The sequence below is a fragment of the Quercus robur genome, chromosome 4, assembly GCF_932294415.1.
Source record: "Quercus robur chromosome 4, dhQueRobu3.1, whole genome shotgun sequence".
Classification (NCBI taxonomy): Eukaryota; Viridiplantae; Streptophyta; class Magnoliopsida; order Fagales; family Fagaceae; genus Quercus; species Quercus robur.
In genome coordinates, this window is record NC_065537.1 from 281579 (window position 1) to 307175 (window position 25597).

At 34.4% G+C, this 25597-nt stretch overlaps 1 pseudogene; it reads right to left on the reverse strand.

The window, feature by feature from the left end:
* Positions 1-25597, reverse strand: part of LOC126724469 (alkane hydroxylase MAH1-like) — a 39859-nt pseudogene continuing 14262 nt past the window's right edge.

A 25597-nucleotide genomic window follows, 5' to 3' on the forward strand; every position in this document is an offset into this window, starting at 1 on the left:
CTAGGCTTGGTTCTCAATAGGAGCTAACTCCCTGTTGCCAAGGGCTGCATCGTCAGCAAACAAATCCTCCGTACTCTCAGAGGCGACAGGTTGAGCAGTAACTTGGGCTTGTGTGTGAATATTGAGTTGAGAAAAGTCAAGATCAGGATAAGCTTTCTTGGCCTGACAGACAACATCATTAAAGCTGTCTGCATAAGAGGTCCCGAGCTCCTCCCAGAGGGCTTCAAAGTCGCAGTATTCACAGATCGCTACCACCTTTACCTGATGGAGTTGGTCCTTGGCATCTTGTACCTCTTTCTCCTTATCCTCCAGGACTTCTCTCAACATCTCCATATGTTCCTCAAGCTCTTTCCTAACTTTCTTCGATGTAGCAAATTTTTTCTCCATGCTAACCTTCCAAGCCTTGAGACTGTTCAACTCATCCTTCATCTCATTGGCCCTTGTCCTAACACGGTCCAGCGTTGAAAGTTCAAATATGTGTAAAAACACCCTTGAACGTTTAGACCCCCAATTTACAAATTGACCAATTCAAGCATTATGTCAAACAACTAGTGTGCGGAAAATGAACATAAGCTATAATATAGAATTGGATAAACTATCTAAGCCAAATTAAAATCACAACCCACAGCAGATAATAGAAGGCAAAGATAAAAGGGAAGGAAGATGCAGACACAAAGACAGCATGTGATGTGTTATCGAAGAGGAAACCAAAGCCCTCGGCGTAAAACCTCTCCGCCGCCCTCCAAGCGGTAAAAAATCCACTAGAAAATGTAGTTGGGATACAAGGACAGCAATAGACCCTCCAAGCCTAATCTACCTAGTGCACCTAAGCCCTCCAAGCTTCTTGCTCCAACGAGGTTGCGCCGAACCTTTTTCTGCTCTAGCTTCCCGAATTCCGCTACTAGACCGTAGCATCAACCAATGTAGATTGGTTCCTTCCTAACTGCTTCCCAGAAATCCAAATAGCCCTCTCACATTGATGAATATGGTGAGAACAAGGTTTGGTAAAATGCCTCTCAAGGATTTGACAATGGAAAGGAAAAGAGTTGAGAAATTTGAAGAGATTCTAATGTATAGATTGTGGGTTAATCAATCTTGTTTTTCTTTAGGGTTTCTCTCTCAAAATTCTCTCTGGAAACTCTCTTTCTTTTGTGGGTAAAAGGGGTATTTATACTGGAGTAAGAGAGGAATGTGAAACGTCAGGATTTACAAAACAGGGGTGGCTCGCGGCTTGACCTCGTGACTTGACTGAGTCGCGAGATCCAATCGCAAGATAACCGTATGGCTAGTTGTCCTGTTTTGTCCTGTAGTACTCCAGCTAGTATGACTGTTCACCTTCTGGCATGCTTGGCACGTGTGCTGCGTTTGGCGGCTTGCAGCCTCGAGTCACCCGCGAGGCCCAGCCGCGAGTCTCTGTTTTCTTGCACACTCTTGAGCAAACTTCACTCTATCTCACTCACTACCCTTATAAAAATCCACCTAAATACAGGGTTACTAAATGCTGAAATACAAGCAAATTTGGCACGGAATAAAGCCAATTAGATGGTTGAATAAATTCAACTTTACAATCTCCCCCTTTGGCTATTCCGTGACAAAACCCTAAAACAGACTCTAGATTGTGAGTTGGGAACAATTGAACAAAACTCACTCACACCTAACTCTAGAATCTATGAAGCATTTGAATCACAAGAACATGAAGCTCCTGAAACACAACAATACACCATGATCATTGTATGTAGAAAAACATGAAATGCATATGAAACAAGCTTAAGGTGATCAAGCAAAGATGAAGTGAAGATTCAAATCAAGGCTTGATCAACCAAGTAATCACCACAAGGTAGTGATCACAGTGCTCATTCACACTTGGAATGAACACTTGAACATACAACTTAACAAGAACAAGGCAAGATACTTGTATGCTCAACACTCAACCAATGCATAATACACAAAGTATATGCATCTAGGAACAATCCTACAAGGGCACAAGAGTGACAGTACATAAATCAAAATGTAAGACATTTAGATAGAGGTACTGATTTCAACATAGCATAAAAGGATGCATTAAGCAAGGTACAAACCATAAAGCCTACAGAATATGCATAAAAACATTAACCCTAAAAGCTTACATAAGCACACGGGTACAAAACACAAAATACTGAATATAAACTTAAACAATATAAACTAAAAGTGCTTAAAGTTTCTCCCCTTCAAAGTGATGAGAGGTTGTGATGCACTTGGAACATATATACTTGTAACCTGAAACACTTGCACAAAACACATTAGACCCTCAAGGTAAAGCAAGTAATAAAAGGACAAGTATAATATAACAAGTAAATTGCGATCAAGTAAACATGATGTGAAACATGTGAGCAACTTGATCATACACCAAAACAGTCATATAGAAATGACTACAATGATTACATAGCAAAACAAATGATCATCCGAACATGCATTCCATGGAGCACAATAACATAGGGATATATGCATGTCCAAAACAAAAACATGATGCGATGAGAACCACAAAGCATAACTCAAAGCACCATAAGGCCAACAAGAAAACAAACAGAACAAAGTTTTCTTATGATCTCAATGTCTTCTCCCCCTTGGTATATGCATCTCCCCTATGGAATAACTCTCCCCCTACAAATGTGCATGAGAAATAGAATTTCTCCCCCTTGGTATATGCATCTCCCCTATGGAATAACTCTCCCCCTACTCTCTAGAGTATACTCTCCCCCTTTTTGTCAGGAATAGACAAAGGGTCAAGAAGAAATGAGGGCAAGAGATGAAGGAATGAACAATGATAAAGATGCATGAGGGGTGCAAGATGAATGAGAAAATGAAGCTCAAACCTAAGACAAAGTAAAATGCTACAAAGCATAATGTAAACATGACATGCTAGGATGAAAAAGCAAGGTCTATACCAATGCATGACAAGGGTAGCAAATGTGTGTGCAAGAGGTGGCTAAGTGCAATGCATGACCAATGCATGAAAAATGCACATGTGGGGTAAGGTGTGTTAAATACACAACTAATGAACCAAACACGTTCCTAATGAGGAAACATGAGAAACCCCAAAGTTTGGTACTCATCGGAGTCCAAACAAGTGAGAAAATGTCTAAGAGACATTTTATCAAATACCTAGCATGCACACTATGAACAATAATGTGAGACAATGCATGAACATCATGAAATCCATCCTTAATACATGTTCTTTTTGCCACAAGGGGCCAACATCCAATGAAAATCAACAAAAGAAACCAATCCCATGAAAAACTTTGACAAAAATTAAGTTTTCCCAACCCCTATGATAAAAATCCCAACCAAGAGCACAAAACTCTCCAAAACATAATCTAAGGATCAAAATTAATGAAAAGAGTTTATAATTACCATAGAAATGTTAATGGCATGAAAAATCATTCAAATTGGTTGGGTTTTGATGTAAAAATATTGAAAGAGGGGTTTTAGAGAGGATGGGAGAGGTTTGAAACAAGTTTCCCACAAAAAGCCCTTTAAAAAGCTATATCTGGGCGTTTCGCGACTGGGCGAGTCGCGAGGTTCAGTCGCGAAAATTTTCACGAGTCGCGAGTGAGTCGCCAAAAGCTTCTGGATGAACTCGCGACTGGGGTTTCGCGACTGGCGAGTCGCCAGCTGAGCCGCGAAAAACTCTAATACCTGTTTTTCAATACAGAACATGGTTAAAAAATGAAAAACAAAGTCAACACTAAACATGAACACAAAGAGTGATAAAAATCACTTCCAAAAACATATAAAATGATCAAAAATCTTTTTGGATTGAACCATATATGATTGAGCACACACACATCACATTTAGACAAGTACAATCTAACAAATGAATAAGACATTCATTGAACATTAGGCATGTGTGTTGTGTGTGCATATCAAATGTGGAATAATCCTTAGTCTAGAGTGAAGCTTCAATGATCAATTCAATCAAGTCATACACAACTAGTACTAAGTCAAGTGGTCTATCTCAATTATAGAAATGAACATATATGACCTCCCACAAGAAAATGATTACATAAGATTGAAACTTTTCATTTGGCTTCTTACAATTCATATCATTTGATCATTTTGAATCAATAAAACTCATTTTGAGCAATACATTTCATTTTATTTTATTTTTTTTGAGATTAATGCCTGAAATTTTTGATATTTCAATTTAATAAACAAGCCTTTGGCTTTTGGGCATCATACATTTTCATATAAGTCGCTTTCCCTTTTTCCTAGTCGAATACTAGTATGTGCGACGGCTTTTGCAACTCATTATCTCTTTTCATTTTGAGATTTACATTTATTGAGCTCTTTTTGCAATAAAAATAAAAGAGTGGGAAGAGGTATAAGCACAAGTCTACGCATGTATCAAAACTAACATGACTATTAACTAATCATTCATGACAAGCTTGAAGATCGATTTACAACAATCACACAAAGATGTCAAGATTTTTCCCACAAAGATATACGTGCAAAAATAACAAGCTAAGCTCGAAAATGCACAAAGCCATTTATACAAACGTACAAGGCCAAACTCACATGTGATATGTGCTCAAACAAATACGATCAAACTTTTTGAATTTTTCACTTTTTATGTGGTTTTGGATTTTTACTCACACAAAACAGAAACATAAAAGTAAGATAAAAAACGAAACAATGCATACAAATAAATGCAAGATGCACAAAATGCATGAAGTTATGACAATTAATGCATGAAGGGTCCTAGAAAGATCGAAAGAATTAGATCAAGAACCAAAAGAGCAAAGGCTCAACTATAGGAACCCTTCCTCATCCAAACGGAACGATTGTTTGGTATGAGTCTCTCAAGAGAAGTGAGACGAGGGCTGGAAGATTAAGAACCGGAGATGCACATAGTCAAGGAGTTAAAAGCATCAAACATTTTCTTTAACAACATGCTATTTTCACTCAAAACGGATTTACTCTTTTTAGCACAACTTCCAAAAAGCTCAAGTTTTTCTTTTCTTTTGATTATTTTAAAAGCATGAAACTTAGAGTATTGAGGTCTTAGATGACCAAAGGCACCACAATGGTGACAAACAATGTGTTTAGGTCCACTGGGCTTTTTAGGAAGGGATCTAGCAACATGGTTTTGTTCCCTCTTCAACTTATGACATTGAGGTCTTATATGACCAATCACACCACAATGGTTGCAAGTTGGAACAAACTTAGATCCATTCAAAACCTTAGGTTGAGACCTAAACGAAGGCTTTGACTTAACAGCCTTTCTCTCCACCTTTTGATTTCTTTTATGTGGAGGAATGTACACCGATTGGTCCTTTAAAGTAGGACATACAATAAGCACAAAATCAGGTACCACAACATGATTGCAACAAATATTTTTATCCTTTCTAACAATAGGTTCAGCAATCAAACACTTGGCATGCATCTTAAGAGATTCATTTTCACATTTAAGATCATCAACAAGTTTGTTAGACAAAACAAGTTTAGCATCCAAGTCCATATTCAAACATTCAAACTCTTTCAGCTTTTCAAGAGAAATTTCAGCAAGTTTTTTATATTTCTCAACCAATTTGTTAGATTCATTGAGCTTAGCAATCAAATCATCATTTTCACAAAATAACTTGCTCAAATTCTTTTGAAACTTCTTAGCATTTTTCTTCAAGAGTTTGTCAACAACACCCATAGATTCAAATAACATGTCATCACACTTATGAGGATTAACACTCATGGAGGTATTTTCACAAACACGTGGCATGTTACATTCATCACCAACCAAATCATGCAAAGAGTCATACAAAGCACAATCCATGGCAAATAAACACAAGAGGTCAAGGATCACACTTAGGTATTTAAACCACAACAAGTGTACCTGCTCTGATACCAATTGAAAGTTCAAATATGTGTAAAAACACCCTTGAACGTTTAGACCCCCAATTTACAAATTAACCAATTCAAGCATTATGTCAAACAACTAGTATGCGGAAAATCAACATAAGCTATAATATAGAATTGGATAAACTATCTAAGCCAAATTAAAATCACAACCCACAGCAGATAATAAAAGGCAAAGATAAAAGGGAAGGAAGATGCAAACACAAAGACAACACGCGATGTGTTATCGAAGAGGAAACCGAAGCCCTCGGCGTAAAACCTCTCTGCCGCCCTCCAAGCGGTAAACAATCCACTAGAAAATGTAGTTGGGATACAAGGATAGCAATAGACCCTCCAAGCCTAATCTACCCAGTGCACCTAAGCCCTCCAAGCTTCTTGCTCCAATGAGGTTGCGCCAAACCTTTTTCTTTTCTAACTTCCCGGATTCCGCTACTAGATCGTAGCATCAACCAATGTAGATTGGTTCCTTCCTAACTGCTTCCCAGAAATCCAAACAGCCCTCTCACAGTGATGAATATGGTGAGAACAAGGTTTGGTAAAATGCCTCTCAAGGATTTGACAATGGAGAGAAAGAGAGTTGAAGAATTTGAAGAGACTCTAATGTATAGATTGTGGGTGAATCAATTTTGTTTTTCTTTAGGGTTTCTCTCTCAAAATTCTCTCTGGAAGCTCTCTTTCTTTTGTGGGTAAAAGGGGTATTTATACTGGAGTAAGAGAGGAATGTGAAACGTCAGGATTTACAAAACAGGGGTGGCTCGCGGCTTGACCTCGCGACTTGACTGAGTCGCGAGATCCAGTCACGAGATAACCGTATGGCTAGTTGTCCTGTTTTGTCCTGTAGTGCTCCAGCTAGCATGACTGTTCACCTTCTGGCATGCTTGGCACGTGTGCTGCATTTGGCGGCTTGCAGCCGCGAGTCACCCGCGAGGCCCAGCCGCGAGTCTCTGTTTTCTTGCACACTCTTGAGCAAACTTCACTCTATCTCACTCACTACCCTTACAACAAACCCACCTAAATACAGGGTTACTAAATGCTGAAATTTAAGCAAATTTGGCACGAAATAAAGCCAATTAGATGGTTGAATAAATTCAACCTTACAAGCGTTGTCTCATGGTTCAGACATCGTCCCATCAACCCCTTCATCATCACCATAGCATGAAAACAAAGGTTATTAGCAATGGAGGTAAGTGAACGGGAAGAATAGAAAGTGGACGGCATGACTTACCTAAGCAATACAAAAAAGCCTTGTCTCCCCCATGGCCTCCGTGGCATGGTTGCTTAAGTCCTTATAGTCGTCAAACGATATGATGGATGAAAATTTCTCTAAAGCATATATGGAATCCTCATGGAGAAGGACGTGAGGCTTCTCTTGGGTGGTAGATGGACCTTTCATTAAACCCTTTCCTGCTCCATGCTTGGCAAGAGTAACCGTCTTCAGAATTGTTTTGGGCTTTTTGGGGAGACGGCCTTGCTTCTCTGGCAACTTTTTTTTTATGGACGGGTTGGATGAACCCGTCTCTATAGGTTGTTGTCCTTCCACCTCTTTCTTTTTGGTTGTTTGTTGTTTGATGATAGCTCTTCTCTTGGCAGCATCCGTTTCTATACACAAGGGAAGACGAATGGTTAGAGATTACAAACAAAGAAACCCAAAGATAGGGTGATGGACTTACATTGGCGAACTTGGGCGTCGTATCGACAGGTGGCTAAAGTTGGCTCTGGTCCGTCGCAGTACTGGTGGATAGTGTCTAATGTGACCAACTTTGCTCATGTCCTCTCCTCTAGCTTGGACTTGTAAAAATTCTCTCCAGAAAACTCCACTCTTCAAGAAAGACTTGTGGTCGATCGCGAATTGCAAAAGAAGACGGTTAAAGTGACACGGCAAATAAAAACTACGCCGAATATAAACAGATACAAACTAGATGGTAGCAATATGCCGCATGCAGTGTCGACGGGCATAAATTCATTGTCACCAGGACGACACATCCATTCGTCACCTTCCATGAAAAAATACCGACTCTTCTTGTTCTTTTTGTAGTCAAGGGTCTCACACACAAGTCTCAGCAAAGGGCTCCTAGGCATGAAGCTATACATACCCTTTGACTGGGCAATCTTATCAGGACAGTAACAATGTAGGAATTCCCACACCGTCGAACATTGCCCCATACAATACCTTCACACCTAAGAAGACCCTCCATGCATTTGGGGAAATCTAGTTGAAGGATAGGCCTAAGTGTTGAAGGAGTTGATGGTGGAGTGAACTTAAGGGGAATTTGAGCCCTGCCTTCAGCATTTGCTCATAAACCCCAACACCTTCAATATCGCCATAGTAACATTTCTCCGACTTGTAAGGTAGACGAAGAGGTATGGTGTCAGGGATTTGGTACTTGTCCCTAAATGTTTTAAAATGGGATTCTTTAATTGTGGAGCTAAAGTCATTAACCATCCATATGGGTAACATGATAAATTTCCTAAGTCCGTCAGGACCCACGACGGATTGAATTGGGGGCTCAGTGTCATCCGGGTCTTGAATGAAGTCATCCTCTAGTCCTTCCGTCTCCAAAGCCTAATCCCTTGAGGAAGGAGAACCAGCCGACGAACTCCTTTCTCCACTCGGACTGTCAAGGTCTTTGTGACCTGACGGGTACACTTCATCGTAGCCCGCTCCGTCTTGGACAAACGAATGTTTACTCAACGCACTAGACATGACCTACACATGACAGTAAATCCTAAGACTCTGACGGGTCTATAATGGATGATGGTAGTATACGAAGTCTAGAGAAATGAAAAAGTGCATAAAAATTTTAAAGAAAAAAGAGTGCTTACCAAGTTGAAGTTGGACGGTAAAAAGATGTTGATGACGAATGTAACAGCTGAACGGTATGGTCTGACAATGATGACGGGTATGCTCTGATCTTAGATTCAGTAGAAAGTAAAGAAATGAAAGGAGGAGAGTTTGGTTTATATAGAGGGAATGGCACGGAAGACGAAGGGGCACTTCAATCCAAGTGAGCAACTATTCAGTTAATGACACGTGCCCTTCATCATTAATGATCTTAGGCCAGCCTGTCAAGGCTGGGGGTGATCCTTAAAAGGCCGAATTAAACCGTCACCCCACGTGTCCTCCCACTTGGAGATCATGGACCCATGGGGTGAGGGGGCAACTGAAGAGGAAGGAATTTAGAGATGACGGATCAATTTGGATGGGCTTGACAGATCAAGATAAATGGGCTAAAATTAAATGGAAACAACTTGCATCTCACGACTAACCCTAGCCCATAGAATCCCAATATGAATAGAATTCTAACACGAGGAAGATTCTAGAAGACACGCACATTAATGAAGATCTTCTCTATAAGGAAAAGACTTGTTGCACAAGCATAGGAGTTTGATTCTACACTACTATAAAAATCCCAAAGACCCTCAGAAAATAGGTATGTATAATTCACCCAAACTCTGGTACTTTAGAATTGTGAGAAGTTCTAACTTAACCTTTGTAGAGTATTTGGCCGACACCACATCGGTGCTCTCTGTTAGGTCTTTTCTTTTTATCATGCAAGTATTGTTTCGAGCGTGCAAGGATTGTGTGGCTCACTGGTGATTTTTCGGCATCATCCAGTTTATTTGACCCTATGGCACCCAAGAAATCCACTCCCAAATGTAACCAACTCAATACCTCTCGATCCACTTCCTCTACTCCTTAGTTTAATCTCATGCGATCCCATTTGAAAAATACTTCAAAGCCTTCATCGGTAGCTTCTCTACAGTCCCATTCTGAGTGAGATTCGAGTTGCTAAAGATGCTACTTATGCTTCTGTACCTTCTAACTCAACTTCTTACTTCGACCCGTGATCCTCCCTCAAGCCTCAAGGAGACCTTGGCTACATTGTCGGATAAGGTTCATCTTATGCATGTGGATGTTCATTAGGTACAATACACATAGACATTACATGGGTAGAGGTCAGGTACACTAACCACAAAGATGTACCAACTAAACACCCACGTTGGTCGTGTGGCTTGACAGGCATTCTGCATTCGTGAGATCATCCCCCCAACATCAACAATGGTGATAATGCTGATGATATTGATGGTGGTGGCAATGACACCCCTGCTAATGACGAGCCTGCCACTTTAGATGGTGACACTGATTATGTTGCTAGACCCTTTGTCCATCTTCAATAAAAGGGGGAGTAGATAGGTTAGTTGTTAGGGGGAGAGTATAATAGTTTTGTAAATATTTCTGTAGTGCAAGAGAGATTGTTTTCTTTGTTGTTTCTCATATTCTCTTGTACTTTTGGATTTTGTAGTCATTTTACATTGTTCTTTGAGGCTATATATATAATGTATCTTTTTCACATGCTCTTTCCCTATACTTTTATATATGGATATTATTATGTGTTTGTGATGATTTGTTTCGAGCAGTATTGTTATTACTTCCCTCATATCGCACATGATGCCTTGATGATTCTTGTTTAGTGTATTATAGGAAAGACAAGTTTCTAAGCTAGATCAAAACTCTAGCTCTATTCTTGCAAAACTCTAGACAAGTTTCACCCCTTCACAATTTACCACCGCAGCAACTATTGGTAGTGAATCTTGGTTCTTCCACTTTAAGCATCTTGATTCCTTTGGTTTTCTACTGTTGTGATTGAGTTTTTTTTTTTTTTTTTTTTTTTTTTTTTTTTTTTTTTTTTTTTTGGGTTTAGTTTCTAGGTTTAAAATGGTGAACTTGTTGTGAAATTTCTTTGTATTTTTTGGTCTTGGCTTCATGAATTGTAGTTGGGCTTGTATCCTGTAATTATAAAATTGTTGTGGGTGAGTGAATATGGGCATATGTACATTATGAGTTTGTGAAAATCTAAGCTTGTGTGTATTGATGAACTGTTTAGTGTTTGCAAACCTTGGGTGTTTGTATGTGTTTGGATTGCAAGAAAATGAAAGAAATGCATCAATTATTTTTATATTCAGAGTTGCGTGTGTGTGTGTGTGTTTTTTTTTTCCTTCGATGTGGCTTTTTATAGATTCAAATTCTAGGTAACATTTTTTGTGTTAATTAAAAATTTAAAATATTAATTTATAAGTTCCGTCACCTTAAGCTTGTCAACTATGCACACCGTTTGTCACATAAACATTTTTCATAAATGAGTAAATAGCAGATATCAAATTAACTACTAACAAAATATATGGACTAAATTAATTGTTGCACCAAAATGTAGTGACTAAATTGGTGTTTTTGCAACAAAAAGAAAAATACAATCGAGATAGGTATTGGAAGTTAGAAATATGGGCTTGGGCCCAAAAATAGAAAAAAAAGATTAATTTTTAAAATTCTAAACTTATATAATATTTAAATATAAAGTAACATGTACTATGTGTTCCATGGGATTGGAGATGTACAATTTTTTTCTCTTATATTCTTGGAGATTTTAGTCAACCAATTATGCTAATATATTTTTTTTTTTTTAATTCCTTTTTAATAATATCTTCTCCAAATATATAAAACATTATTAGAATTAGGAATTTAAATCTTTTTATTAAATCATGTCTTTCTTACATATATCACTATATATATATATTTATTGATGCTAAATGAAAACTTCATTATATACCTAAATTATGTAGATTGGATGTTGGATAATTGTATGTATTATGTGGGCATATGTTAAGTCATACACTTTTTTTTTTTTTTTTTTTTGATAGTGTTAAGTCATATATTGAGTGTTTATTAAGTCCATGTGCCCGTTTGGATTGGGCTTATTACACGTCTGCGTTGAGTTTCACGTTTCCTTCTTCTTTTTTTAGCGCGTATGAACAGTAACCGCATTGTTCATATACATGGATTCACTATGCAGGAGACAAAGTGCACTGTTCACTCACTGTTCATAGAATCCACAATCACTTTATTCAAAAAAAAAATTAAAAATGGGTTCCACGGTACTTTTCACACATTTAAAAATTATTTTATTATAGTGCTTTCAGTTTTAAATTTTTAGTTTTCAGCAAAAATAAGTTGTATTCAAACTAATCCTATAAGTCTATTGAGCTACATAATCATGGCTTTAAAACAGGTATGGTCAAAGAAACGGAAAAGCATTCGATTTCCTATTTTCACCGGTTTTAAGGGTTTTTACCGGACCAAAATGATACCTGGTTTTCGGTTGAACCGGACCAAATTGTGTGATTTTATACCATTACTCATTCTGGTAGAGGAATAGGCCCATTTCATCTTGCCAAAAATAGCAGACCATTCCGGACTTTACCGGCTACTTCGATCAGTTTTGGTTATTTCAGTCAGTTTTGGCCATTCCAGGCGAAAAATAGATTTCGGCCCGCAATTTACTCTTCTGCACAGTAAACAAACAAGCAGTTCGCGCGTGTAACCAAGGTTGAGGTGTTACCTCAACCATTGGCTAGTTCCTAAAAAAATAAATAAATAAATAAAAACCTCAACCTTATGTAACGCCCACTCTCTTTATCTGTAAGAGTGAGGAAGAAAGAAACGAAAAAAATAACTGAAATAAAAAGAAGTGTAGAAGAAGGAAGAAAGAAAACTCTGGAGGAAACAAGGAAGACGAAAGTTGTGGAAATGTGGACCGTGGAGGGGAGAGTGACGTGTGGAGATAAAAAGTAAAAGGGCAAAAAAATTAAAAGAATATAAAAATGGAGAGAAGGGAAGGAATGGGGGAGAAAAAACTCAAAAAGAGGAAAAAAAAATGGAAGAGAAAGTGTTATCTATATATATATATATATATATATATATATAGAAGGAAGAGAAGTTTTGGTTAGTGGGTAATGTTATGGACAAAAAAAAAATGTTAAAGTTTTAATACAAAAATGCTTATTAAAAAAGATTAATGTAAAAAACATTTTGTACAAATTCATATTATAGTGGAATAGTCTAATTAAAAATTAGGATATCACATCTTTTATATTAAAAAAATAAAGAAATTGTGTACTATAGTAGTATAATTTTTTTATCATTAAACTCACACGCTATTACCAAAACTGTATGCAACAGCTGGTAATGCAGAACAAGTTATAAACCCAAACACACATACACACCCCACCGATGTGGGACAAGCCCATGATTTTTTTTTTTTTTTTCATGAAACTCATGTGCCATTACCAAATAATTAATAATGAATTTATGTAGAATAATTTTACTCCTGAATTTTGAGCAGTACAATAGTTTAGTTCTTCCCTAGGTTGTGGCATTAAGGGTCTGTTCGGTTGGAATGGTGGAAAAGTGGGACGATAAAAAAGATTTTAATTTCCCTCATTTTTGTTTAGTTGAGAATGAAAAAGTGGAAGGATAGAAAAAGTGAGTTTGTATAAATTTATGCATATACCCTTGTTAAAAAATAATACTCAATTAAAACCAAAAAAGGGGTAAACAACCAAAAAAAAATCAATCACCTAAATTTATTAAAAAATAAAAATTGTTTCTAAAATAAAATCACATCTAAACAAAACAAAAGAAAAAAAATCAAAAGAAAGAAAAAGAAAAAGAAAAAGAAAATATATATATATATATATATATATATATATATATATATATATATGAGCATGGGACGTGTAGAAAGCCTGCCCAGTAAATCAAAAAAAAAAAGCAACATCGAGGAGGAAAGAAAAAGAAAAAGAAAAAAAAAAATGAAGAGCAACCTAGACAAGCCCATGTGCAACTGAACATGGCTATTTTTGTCCAACAATGATGTTCAATTTTTCTCTTTAGTTTTCTCTCCATTTTAGGAGGAAAATTTTTTAATGGGCCTGAGAAGAAAAACACTTAGGTCCCATCATTTATTTCCCTTCCTCCCCACCCAACCAAACACACTCTAAATTTAGGTTTTAGACATGAAGTTGCATGGAGAGTCCAATTAGGTGAAGACATAATCTTATTGGGGTCCTACTTGTAATACTTGAACAAAATTGATTAAAAATGCCTTTTAAAATTTTCTAAATAATTTGTGAGAGAAATTCATAATTAGTTGGTATGTAAGGCAACCTAATATTAAGTTCTTTTATTTATATCATTAACCTATAACTAATTACTTTAGTAGAAAATGTGATGACAAAAAAAAAAAAAAAAAAACCTTTCAAAATTTGTCAAAACTTAGGTAAAAAGAATAAGAAGAATAAGCAAATAGTTAGGTTAGGTAGTTGTTTAACGATAGAATATAGTGGTCATCACAAAACCATTAAAACTATAAAAAGTACAAGACTAATCACTAAATACATACTTGTGCTTGTAATGCCAACCAGATATATTGGCTGCTTCATGTAGAGCATCCCTCCACCTTTGTATCTTTTTGTTATCTTTAAATTTTTCTTCATGTTGAGCGAGTGCTTCCCCAAACTTCCCTTTTTGGTTACGAACATCTAATGGATCCACATTGTAAAACACTAGTAGCACCAACTGATCATTCTTCTTACACTCAACAATTTTAACAAGTTCATCCAAGCACCAAGTGGAGGATGCATAGTTTTCAGAAAATATGATTAATGAAATGGTTGGGTTTTGAATGGTTTTGAGAAGTTCTGCAAAAATTTCTTCTCCCCTTGGGAGCTTATCATCAATGAAGGTGTTAATACCTTGCTGACATAAAGCGTTATACAAATGGCTTATAAAACTAAGGCGGGTATCTTCACCTCTAAAACTCAAAAAGATTTGAAAGTTCTTGGGTTGGTGCGTTAAAGAGAAAGAGGAAGAGGAGGCTACTTTGCCAGTCACAGGCGCCATTAGGATTTATGAGCAACTGGATGAGAAGATCTGAAATTGAAAGGAGGAGAAGGAAAGCTATGAAGTGGCTTGTCAATATAACTGAGTAAAGTGAATGACGAATCTGGGGTGAGTGAATGGATGCAAGAGGAGACTTTGATGTAGTCTTGCATTTAGTGTGACCAATAACTTTTTAAACTTTCAAGAGACAATAAATATTTTTTACATTACAATATCATGGAAATTTTTGAGTGAAGCCCAAAATAACTGTTGCAAACCCATAAGTAGAACTCACCCTTAAAAACTAGCTTGCAAGCAGAGGATATCCAAGTGCTTATACTTAATTCATGTGGGACACTAAGATCATAGCATACCACCATACTTCACAAAGCATTGCTCCAAGACTACCTAATTAAAAATTACCTTTGAACTTTATTGAAACCATACCAGTAATTATAATCAAACTTTTCACATTGCAAAATCTTCTAAGATTTTGCAGGAAACCAAATATTTCTGAGCATGAGCTTCCTAAGCAAAACTCCACACGCATAAAATGGGCCTTTATAAAATTTAAAAAAAAAAAAAAAAAATTGAACTTATTGTGAATGTCGAAACTGCTTTTTTTTTTTTTTTTTTTTAATGATTGCTAATGCACTATTGTATAAAGATAAATGATATATCCACAATATTTGCACAACATTTTTACAATAAATTTTAAGTGACAGATTATTACTACTTACTAGTTGTTATTATTTGGGTAAAAAAGTAATTTTAGTGTTAGATTTAAATTTTAACCAATAACAACTAACCACTTATGATTTGTTGTGAAAATATTGTGAACATAACACCTCTCATTTTGTAGTATCTTTAACATTACTCAAACCATGAACCCAACAAAAAATAAGCCATAAACCCAACCTTGACCCCACGAAAAATTATCTTCTGACCAGATCTTATAAGACATTTTTCCCACGACAGTTGTAAGTCTTATACATACAAGTCCCACATAGATACCATGCAGATATCCATCTTCCACGCACTCCTACAAAGTTCAAAGAAAGGCCCAACCGTTTTTAACTTTTCTGCAAAAGTAGCGATATTTGATTCTTTCTCTACAGACTTCTTCTCTTTTCCTTTTTCATTTTTTCCTAGGATTCCCCCAAAATCAATTCTACTACAGGCATGAACAGGACTTTTTGTCAAAACTTTCACTCTCTTTCAACTAAATTGGACCTACCAAAAGGAAAAAAATGAACGTATGAAAAGTCTGCAAGAATATTGGTGCCTCAAACTGTCTATTGATTTCTTTATATATAAAATGAGTCCATGCTTAAAGCTACAGTAACACAGGAATAGTAGATTTTTGGTTTATTCAAATTCCACGGTTTTAATTTCACTGGCTTTTTTTTGGTGGGCAATATTGAACACACCTTTTATTTTTTATTCTTTTTATATATATAAGTTGTTATCCTTAAAAAAAAATATTAACACAACAAATTGATTTTAGTTAATGCTTAAAGTGATAGTAGTTTTGATTTATTCAATTCCCACTATTTCACTTTCATTGTTTTTTTTTTTTTTTGGATAATATCGTATTGAACACACTTTTTATTTTTTATTTTTTTTTATATAAATATGAGCTGTTACCCTTAGAAAATATATACTAGCACAATAAATTGCCACAATATAACAATTGTAGAGGTGTAACTTCGTTATAGGCCAAAATAAAATAATGAAACATAATACTGGAACTAATCACAACAAAATGTCTTAATATTTTCACAAGAAAAATGTTATGTTCACAACATTTTTCACAACACCTTCATAACAAATCATAGATGGTAAATTATTATTAGATATAATTTAAACCTACCAATGAAATTACTTTTTTGTCTACCAATAACAATTCATAACAACCTACTACTTATGATTTATTGTGAAAATATTGTGAACATAACATTTTTCTTGTGAAAATATTAAGACATTTTGTTGTCGTCATAATATTTTCACAACTACTAAAGTGTCAATTATTTACAAGTCAAAATAAAATATAACAAAATTATAAAGGTACTATGAAAATGTTGTACCATTATATTGTGTTTCTTCTTCTTTTTTTTTTTTTTTTTTTTTTTTTTTGGTTTAGTCAACTTTGTTGAGCCAAAATTCACTATTTCATACACTGTTTTCTTGGGTTGATTTTGGAAAAGAGCAAATATGTCATATTGTTATTCTCTCAATTAAATCCTAATTAAATCTTATGATTCTTAAAATATTCCATTGTGTAGTGGCCAAAATACTCCTACTAAATTTTAACATCCCATAAATTTTCTTTACTTATTTTGAGTTTTAGATAGTAGTAATGTTAATATATGGTGTTTTATTTGTTATCTAGAAAACCTTGATTTTCTAGGTTTAAATCTTCGAAACTTATAATTTATCTAATGGAAAATTTGATGACACATGTCTTTTGTTATCTTTTTTTTTCTTTTTCTTTTTTTCCTTTTCTTGCCTAAAATCAGTGTTCATTAAAAACTAATTAAGTTAAAGATTGCACATAGACTCATGTAAAATGATAAAGAAGAAAGTATGAATGACAAAATTTTCATTGTGTATGATTAAAGGTATTTGATGAAGAGTTTCAATTGTGGCAACATCATTTATTGCGAAAATTTAAATATTGCGACAAGTTTTTTTCAAAACTCAATCGCTTATTGTTGAAAAATGATGATATTCATTATCATTCTTAGAAGTTTTTAACAAGTAGATATTGCTCTTAGCAAATAGGTATCAAGATTCTTATACGAATGACATTAACCTTGTATAACATACATTTTTTTTATGTATATAGTTTCATACTTCTTCAAACAAAAATTACATCTTAATTTTCTCACTCAAGAGGTAGCACATGCAATAGTATATATAAAAAGTGTCAATGCTTAAAGCTATAGTAGTAGCTACAGTGTATTTGGTTTGTTCAATTCACACTATTCACTCATCACTAGCCCTTCTTTCTTTTCTTTTCTTTTTCTTCGTAATATCGCCTGTTGAATTTTTTTTTTTTTAAGACATATGAGCAATTAGTTACCCGGTTTATATATAATAAGTTAATAACACAAAAAATTGTCACAATATTTTCACAATTATTGAGGTTTAATTCCTTATAGGTCAAAATAAAATATCTTACTCGCTTTTCTCTTGTGAAAATGTTAAAACATCTTGTTGTCGTCATAATATTTTCACAACTACTGAACTGTCAATTTTTTACCAATAAAAATAAAATATAACAAAATTATAAATGTATTAGGAAATGTTGTACCATTTTGTTGTGTTTCTAGAATTTTTTTTGGTTTAGTCAACTTTGTTGTGCCAAAATTCATTGTTTCACATACAATTTTCTTAGTTAAGTTTTGTATTTTTTATTGTATTTTTATCTTTTTGTGCCATTTTAAGTAAAAATACATAGTTTTACACTAAAAAAGAATAAAAAACTTACGATAAAAACACTTTTCATCCCTAATGTTTAGGGTAGTTCACAATTCCTCCTTAAACTCTAAAATCAAACTATTTTTCCTTTAATATTTTGGAATAGAGCAAATATGCATATTGTTATTCTCTCAGTTAAATTCTAATGAAAGCTCATGATTCTTAAAATATTTCATTGTGTAATGTCTAAAATACTCCTACCAAATTTTAACATCCCAAAAATTTTCTTAACATGTTTTGAGTTTTAGATAGTAGTAATTCTTAGAAAGTTAGAATGGTGATATAAGATTTTTTATTTATTACCTAGAGAATATTGGTTTTATAGGTTTAAATCTTTGACACTTATAATTTATCTAATGGAAAATTCGATGACACATGCCTTTTTTGTTATCTTTTTTTTTTTTTTTTTGGGGTTTCTTTTCTTGCCTAAAATGGGTGTTCATTCAAAAACTAAGTAAACTAAATATTGCACCTAAACTCGTGTAGAATGATAAAGAAGAAAGTATAAATGACAAAATTTTCATTGTGTATGGTTGAAGTATTTGATAAAACATTTTAATTGTAGCATATGATATCATTCATTACGAAAATTTAAATATTATGACAATGTCTTAGCAAAACTTAGCTACTTATTATTGGAAGATGATGATATTCATTATCATTCTTAGAAATATTTAGTGAGTGGTATTGTCTTTAGCAAATAAGTACTAAGAGACTTCTAGTAAAATAGATATTCATATGTTAATAGATACCCTAACTTTGTGTGTGATCAAAATTTTTATACTAATGAGATTAACTTTGTATGACATGCATTTTTCACGTATATAGTTTCATACTTCTTCGAATATAAATTTTATCTTAATGTTATTACTCAAGAGGTAGCACGTGCCTTCCACATGCTGCCAACACTAGTATTAAATATGCTAGCTAAAAATGAAAAGAAATTATACTTTGATTTCTTCTCCTTCTTCTTTTTTTTTATAGTTTTTATAAAATTTGACAATAAATTTAGAGTCAACACATTTCACAGCTATATTAAGATATCAAGTTACCATACTGATGGAAAATAAAATGATGTGAGAAGTAAACTCATATGAGAATTAATAATTTTTTACCAATTCAACATTTCTCAAATTTGTTGTAGAAAGCCTTACTCAAAATTTAATGCTTCCCAACATAGACACAAAGATGTCCACTTACTATCATACATGCGTTGAAACCTATAAGCACGTAACACATTTCATGTGTGTTTGGGACTAACTTATAAGCTAGCTTTTATATTTTAGCTTTTATGTATAGTTTTTTCAAATCTCACTTTTCTTACTTTATCTCACTTTTTCAAAGTAAAATTATACTTTATCACAATTTAAAAAAAAAAAATCATCAAAAAACTAAATAAGTTGTTCCCAAATGGGCGCAAAATACAATGTTAAAACTTTAATAATTTTTTGTTTCAATGAATATGCAGCGATAGCATTTTCGGAACAATTTTACAATAAAACTTAGGTGGATAGCTATTAATGATAGGTAAAAAATTAGTATCACTGCTGGACTCATATGAGAAGTTATAGTAATGTCAGTGATAGACCTAAATGAGAACCAATAATAGCTTGACAATACCCTACAACAATTGCCAATTATCAATAATTGTGCACACCCTAATAGGCCTTTTTGATATTTGATCTTAAATGTGTAAGCCTAAGTTGTTTTGAAAGCACTTGAGTACCTGCAAAATAGAGACTTGTGGTCTATTTGGTTGAGGGATGAAAATGAAAGAGAATAGAAAATAAAAAATAGAAAAGAGATGGAAAAGTGGGAGAATAGAAAAGATATTAGTTTTCTTTTATGGTGTTTGACTGGGGATAGAAAAGTGGAGGGACAAAAATATTTTTTGTTTGGTTGAGAAGAAAATTGAGAGAATGGAAAATATAGTTTGTATAAATTTACTTTCATGCCCATATTAAATAAAATAAAAGCTTAGAGGGAAAAAAAAAAGATGAACAAAAAAAAAAAAAAAAAAAAAAAAAAAACGAGGAAAAAAAAAAGATTAAACCCAAAACAAATGAAAAAAAAAAATGGATGAACAAAATATATACATATATATATATATATATATATATATATATATTTACTGTCATGCTCATATTAAACCATGATTCCAACTACTTGTTTCTTTGACCATTCATGATTTTTAATCAAATATGTAATGAAAAAGAGAATTTCCATTTATTTTAGATCTAACTTTTTATATGGATAATAAATGGAATTTGAAAAGGATTCGGATTTGATTTTAGATATAGAAAAATAAAACATATAAAAATATAGATTTATAAAATCTAAACAAAGAGCTAATATTAGATCCAAGGTTAAATCTATATTAATGCATGGGCAACGTTAGACTTGTTCATGTAATTATCATGTGAGGAATGTAATCATGGCCTTACGAACATATTGTAAAGTTATGATTTCCAACTAGCTTGTGTTGGCTTTAATTCTGTGCCAAATTTGATTGTAATTTCTTCAATAATTTCCCTATATGTATATGGGTTTATTTGTAAGGGATGAGTATGAGAGATCGGTGAAGAATCAAGCTTCAAAATGTGAATCAACGAGAGTCACGACTAGCTCATGAGTAGCTTGTGAGAAGCAACCCGCGAAAAGGCCATGTGTGAAGTACATGACTAGAAGCTGAAGACTCATGCCAGTCTATCAAATTCACAAGTGTTTTGTGAGAAGGACAAACCTACGAAGTACTCGTAAAACTTTCTGTTTGGCAAAAAGTTGAGTTACTTTACCAAATTCTTTACCCACACTATAAATACTCTTATTACCCACGAATTGTAAGGAGTGATTTTCAGAGAGAAAACCCTAGCAAATACACTTGAGAGTTAGAGATTGTTATACCCACAATCATCTGCACATTTCCTTGTGATTTTCCTTAACTCCTACCTCTCCATCTCTAGATCCTTGAGAGGTTGTTAACCCAAACACTTACCACAGCCATTCTAAGTGTCAAGTGTGATTCTGGTGTTGTTGGGAAGTATTGGAAGGAGCCATTTATTGGTGGATGCAATCGAGCTGAATTACAAGATCTAGAAAATTATAGAAGAAAAAAGTTCGAAAAGTCCATTGGTAGCAGGAGGTTGGAGGGTCATTTGTTATTCGTGTACTCCAACTTTATTCTTTAGTGGATCGATTTCAACTTGGAGGGTCGTGGAGAGGTTTTTCACCAAGTTCTTCAGTTTTCTCTTCGATAATACGTCTTGATGTTATCTTGTGTTTGCATCTCTCTTCCCTACTCTTTAAGCTTTCATTTTATTGTTGTTGATGGATGAATATGGCTTAGGGTAGTTTTATCGATTCACTACGCACATTTACTCTTGTTTCGCACTTTGTTTAAGTTAGAATAAAGGCAATCTAGCTATAATTTTTAATTGGGGATCTAAACAAGCTCTTGTGTTTTAGCACAAATCTAAGCTTTCACATATATTAATAAGCATGGTAGTTATAAACATGTGAAAACAATCATTGTATCTATGAACATGTGAAAATAAGCATGACAATGACAAAGAAAAATATATTATACAACTAACATGCAAAAATAAACTACAATACCTGCATGAATTAGTTAAAGGAAAGAAAAAGGGAATCTCCTCAAAAATACAGGAGAAGGGATCTCTTCAATCTCTAAGGAGGGAGCAATAACAATGGAGAAAAGCTTGAAGATGAATGTTAACAAAAAATTATGATCTGTAGAATGTCAGAATTTTGGTAGAGCTTCAAGAGTCTCTTCAATGTTAAAGGAAATTAAGGGTGCTGAAATAATGAGAGTTCTCCTCTATAAAGTTTGGGACTTGCCAAATAAGCTAACTTAGCTTTAAAAGTCAGCAACACGAAATGGAAAAAATTTATCTTAAAGAAAATGAATTTGGATGAACCAAAAGAGAACCAAAAGAATATTCTAGGAAAGTGCTGATCGGCACTTCACAAGTTCCAATTGGCACTCTTGGAGTGCCTAATTGGTAATTTGACAGTATTTTCCATTTAGTTTTTTATATTTTCTGATGTTGACATTTCTCAACATTTTTTTGAGTTTGAAAATGTATTTGGATGTGTTTTGAGCTTATTATTAGGGGGAAATGAGTATTCACCCCTAATTTGAAAACTATGTAGCAAAATGCTTATATTTTGAAACTATTTAGTAAAATGCACTTGTTTTGGAGTTCGAGTTTACCAAAATAGAGTTCTATGTAAAACACAATATCTTCAAAATCGAGTTCTTTGAATATTTTTAAGTAGAACTCAACATTTTTTAATGTCGAGTTCCACTTAAATTCTCCAAAAAAATAAATAAAAAAATAAGTGGCAAAATATGCATAGAAATTTCAAGTTCCACCAGTAACTCAATTTTGTTAAAATTGAGTTCCAAAATCAGGGGCATTTTGCTAAATAGTTTCAAAATAAGGGCATTTTGCTACATAGTTTTCAAATTAGCAGTTTATTTTCATGACAAACCCTATTTCCAAGTGATAATTAGGTTTATAAAATAATTATCTTCATGATAATTATTTTCAAAAATCAAATTATTTGTCCAAAATTAATATTTATCGGCTTACTTATTGTAATCTCATGCAACATACCACATTTTAAGAAAAATACTTAACCAATCACAAAAATTAATTTAATTAATTTTAATTAGTAACCAATCAAAATCAATTTCAATTAATCATGCATGATAGGTTTCACCCAATTAAATGCATACAAAACATTGAAACTTGATTTTGCGATATCTTTCAATCCGACCATCCGATTAAGAAACCAAATGTATCGTTGAAATCTCAAAATCATTTTTATGAAAAGTGATGAATGAGTTAGTGACTAAATTGTGACCATGATTTTTGGGTACAAAAAATGACCATCCTGTCCTCTTCCAATAACAAATTATGGGTGCAAAATGAGATTTCTACAAGTGTGGGTACAAATGCCCGCAATGGGTGGTTTCCTGGTGAGAAGTATGCCTCGGCTGAGTGGACCAAGCAAAGGGTGAAAATGGAATCGCCATTTAGATCAGGTCTAGGAATCATATGTGTAACGCCCTTATGTGAAGGACTGATCTTACTAGAGCACATGTCTACAATTTAGATATAGGGATGAGAAGGTTTTAGGTACTCAACTGCACCCAACCCGTAGGTTAGCCTCCACTCATTGTGTTCCAAATTCTAATCTCATCAAAGGGTTTTCTAATAGATTATTCTACACACACACACACACACATTAAGCCTACCGAAACATGCATCTAACACATAACATGGAATCTCAATCATATCGCATTTATGACACAAATCCTATCATTCATCTAACATGGCATTTGCATTCAAACATCCAAAGGTAGCAATTATATCACAAAGCAGCAACATTAACAAGGCATTGATCAAGCATATGCAATCATTCAAGCATTGTATCATGGCATCAACCAAGCATATCCATCGTGTTGATCAACAATATCATGCTCGTCATCTAATTTAAATTCATGTTCATATAATTATACATGACTTACCTTACTTACCTCACTGCACCACAGTACTTACGCATCAATGCATGTTCATGTTCTTATGCATGTTCATATTGTTCATCCAAGACATGTTGTTAGGTTCTAAAGTTTAGGACTTTATGTATTTAGAATTCTAATTTGTATTGTTGGCAAACCATGATCAAAACAATGTGTTTAGAAGTGTTTAAAGCTAGCTCAAAGTTGTATGTCAATGTAAAGTTGGAATCGAGTGTAAAGCAGAAAGCAGTGTGGCTTTCGGCCTGGCTCGATCAATCGAAGCTTAGGCTCAATCGATCGAACGTCGGGCAGATTGCTTTTCTGCAAATTCGTCCAACTCAACCCTAGTTGTTTTAAAACGTTTTTAGGGCTTCTTATTGTCCTAAGTATAAAAGGCAAACCCTAGCCACGTTTTAGAGTTGCTCATATTGCGGTTTGTGTAAATCTCTTGTGAGATCTAGAAGAACTTTCCTTTACACAAACTTAGGGTTTTCAAGGAGGAGATATTCTCTAAACCTTGATGATCAAAAAAGTTGCTGCCATTAAAGCTTAAAGAATACACAAGCGGGGGTGCTTGTAGCTGGTGGGAATCCAAGAAAGAAGGAGTCTGTGGATTCGGAGCTTGCACGTGGTCGTGTCAGTAAGTTCTACTGGTTGGTAGCATTAGGAAGTCGAGCGAGGGTGCTTGTAAGTCCTTTTGTATGAACTTCGATTCTTTCTGATAGTGGATTCAAGTTTACCTTGAGGATAGCTAGGTCAAATCCTCCCCAGGTTTTTACTAGTTTGGTTTCCTGGATGATCATATCATTGTCTTATTTATTTTCCGCTGCTATGCATGATATGATTGTTTGATTGTGATAACCTAGACTTGAAATTGGACTAAGTAACAACTTGACTAATTAATTAGGTTTAATCAATTGTTTTAAGGGGTCTAAAAACTGACAAGTGGTATCAGAGCGGGTAGCTCTTGTGTTTTTGATCCTTTGATCTTTGAGCTGATCCTTGACCCCTGTTGTCATGGAACACGGACACTCTCTAGTTATTCCTCCTCACTTTGATGAGAATAATTATGCTTACTGGAAAGTAAGGATGAAAGCCTTCCTGAAATCCATTGATGAGAGGGTGTGGAATTCCGTTGAATACGGATGGGAGAAGCCCACTACTCCTGTTAGTGAGTGGGAAACTTCTCAGAAAGAAGCAGCTTCGTTTAATAGCAAGGCTATGAATGCGATTTTTAATGCTGTTTCTATGGAGGAATTTAAGAGAATCTCGAATGTTGAGATCGCTCATACTACTTGGAATATCCTCCAGACTGTGCATGAAGGCACAAAGGCTGTCAAAATAAATAAACTGCAGCAATTGACTTCTAAATTTGAATGCATTAGGATGTCTGATGATGAATCTTTTGATGAATTCTATGTTAAACTGAATGATATTGTTAATTCTGCTTTTAACTTGGGTGAAATCTATGATCAACCTAAAATTGTTAAGAAGATTCTTAGATCTTTGACTGAAGACTTTAAACCCAAGGTGACTGCCATTACTGAAAGCAAGGATGTGGACTCCATCCCTGTTGATGAGCTTGTAGGATCTCTTCAATCCTATGAGTTGGATCTACCCAAAACTTCCAAATCCAAATCAATGGCTCTTAAGTCAGTTGATGATGTTGATGGTGGTGGATTTGATGATGAGCTCTCTACTACAGAAATTTCCTATCTTGCCAAGAATTTTAGAAATTTTCTCAGGAATAACAATAGAAAGGCAAGAGGCACAAACACTGCTGAACCTAGAAATTTTAGGAAGTATGATCCCACTAAGGTTAATAACAATGATAAACCTAGAGAAAGAGTAGGTCAATCTTCCAATAATTCTTTGGGCTCTCAATGTTTTAGATGTCAAGGGTATAGACACTTGAAATCTGAATGTCCAACCTATTTGAAGTCTATGGGTAAGGCTATGGC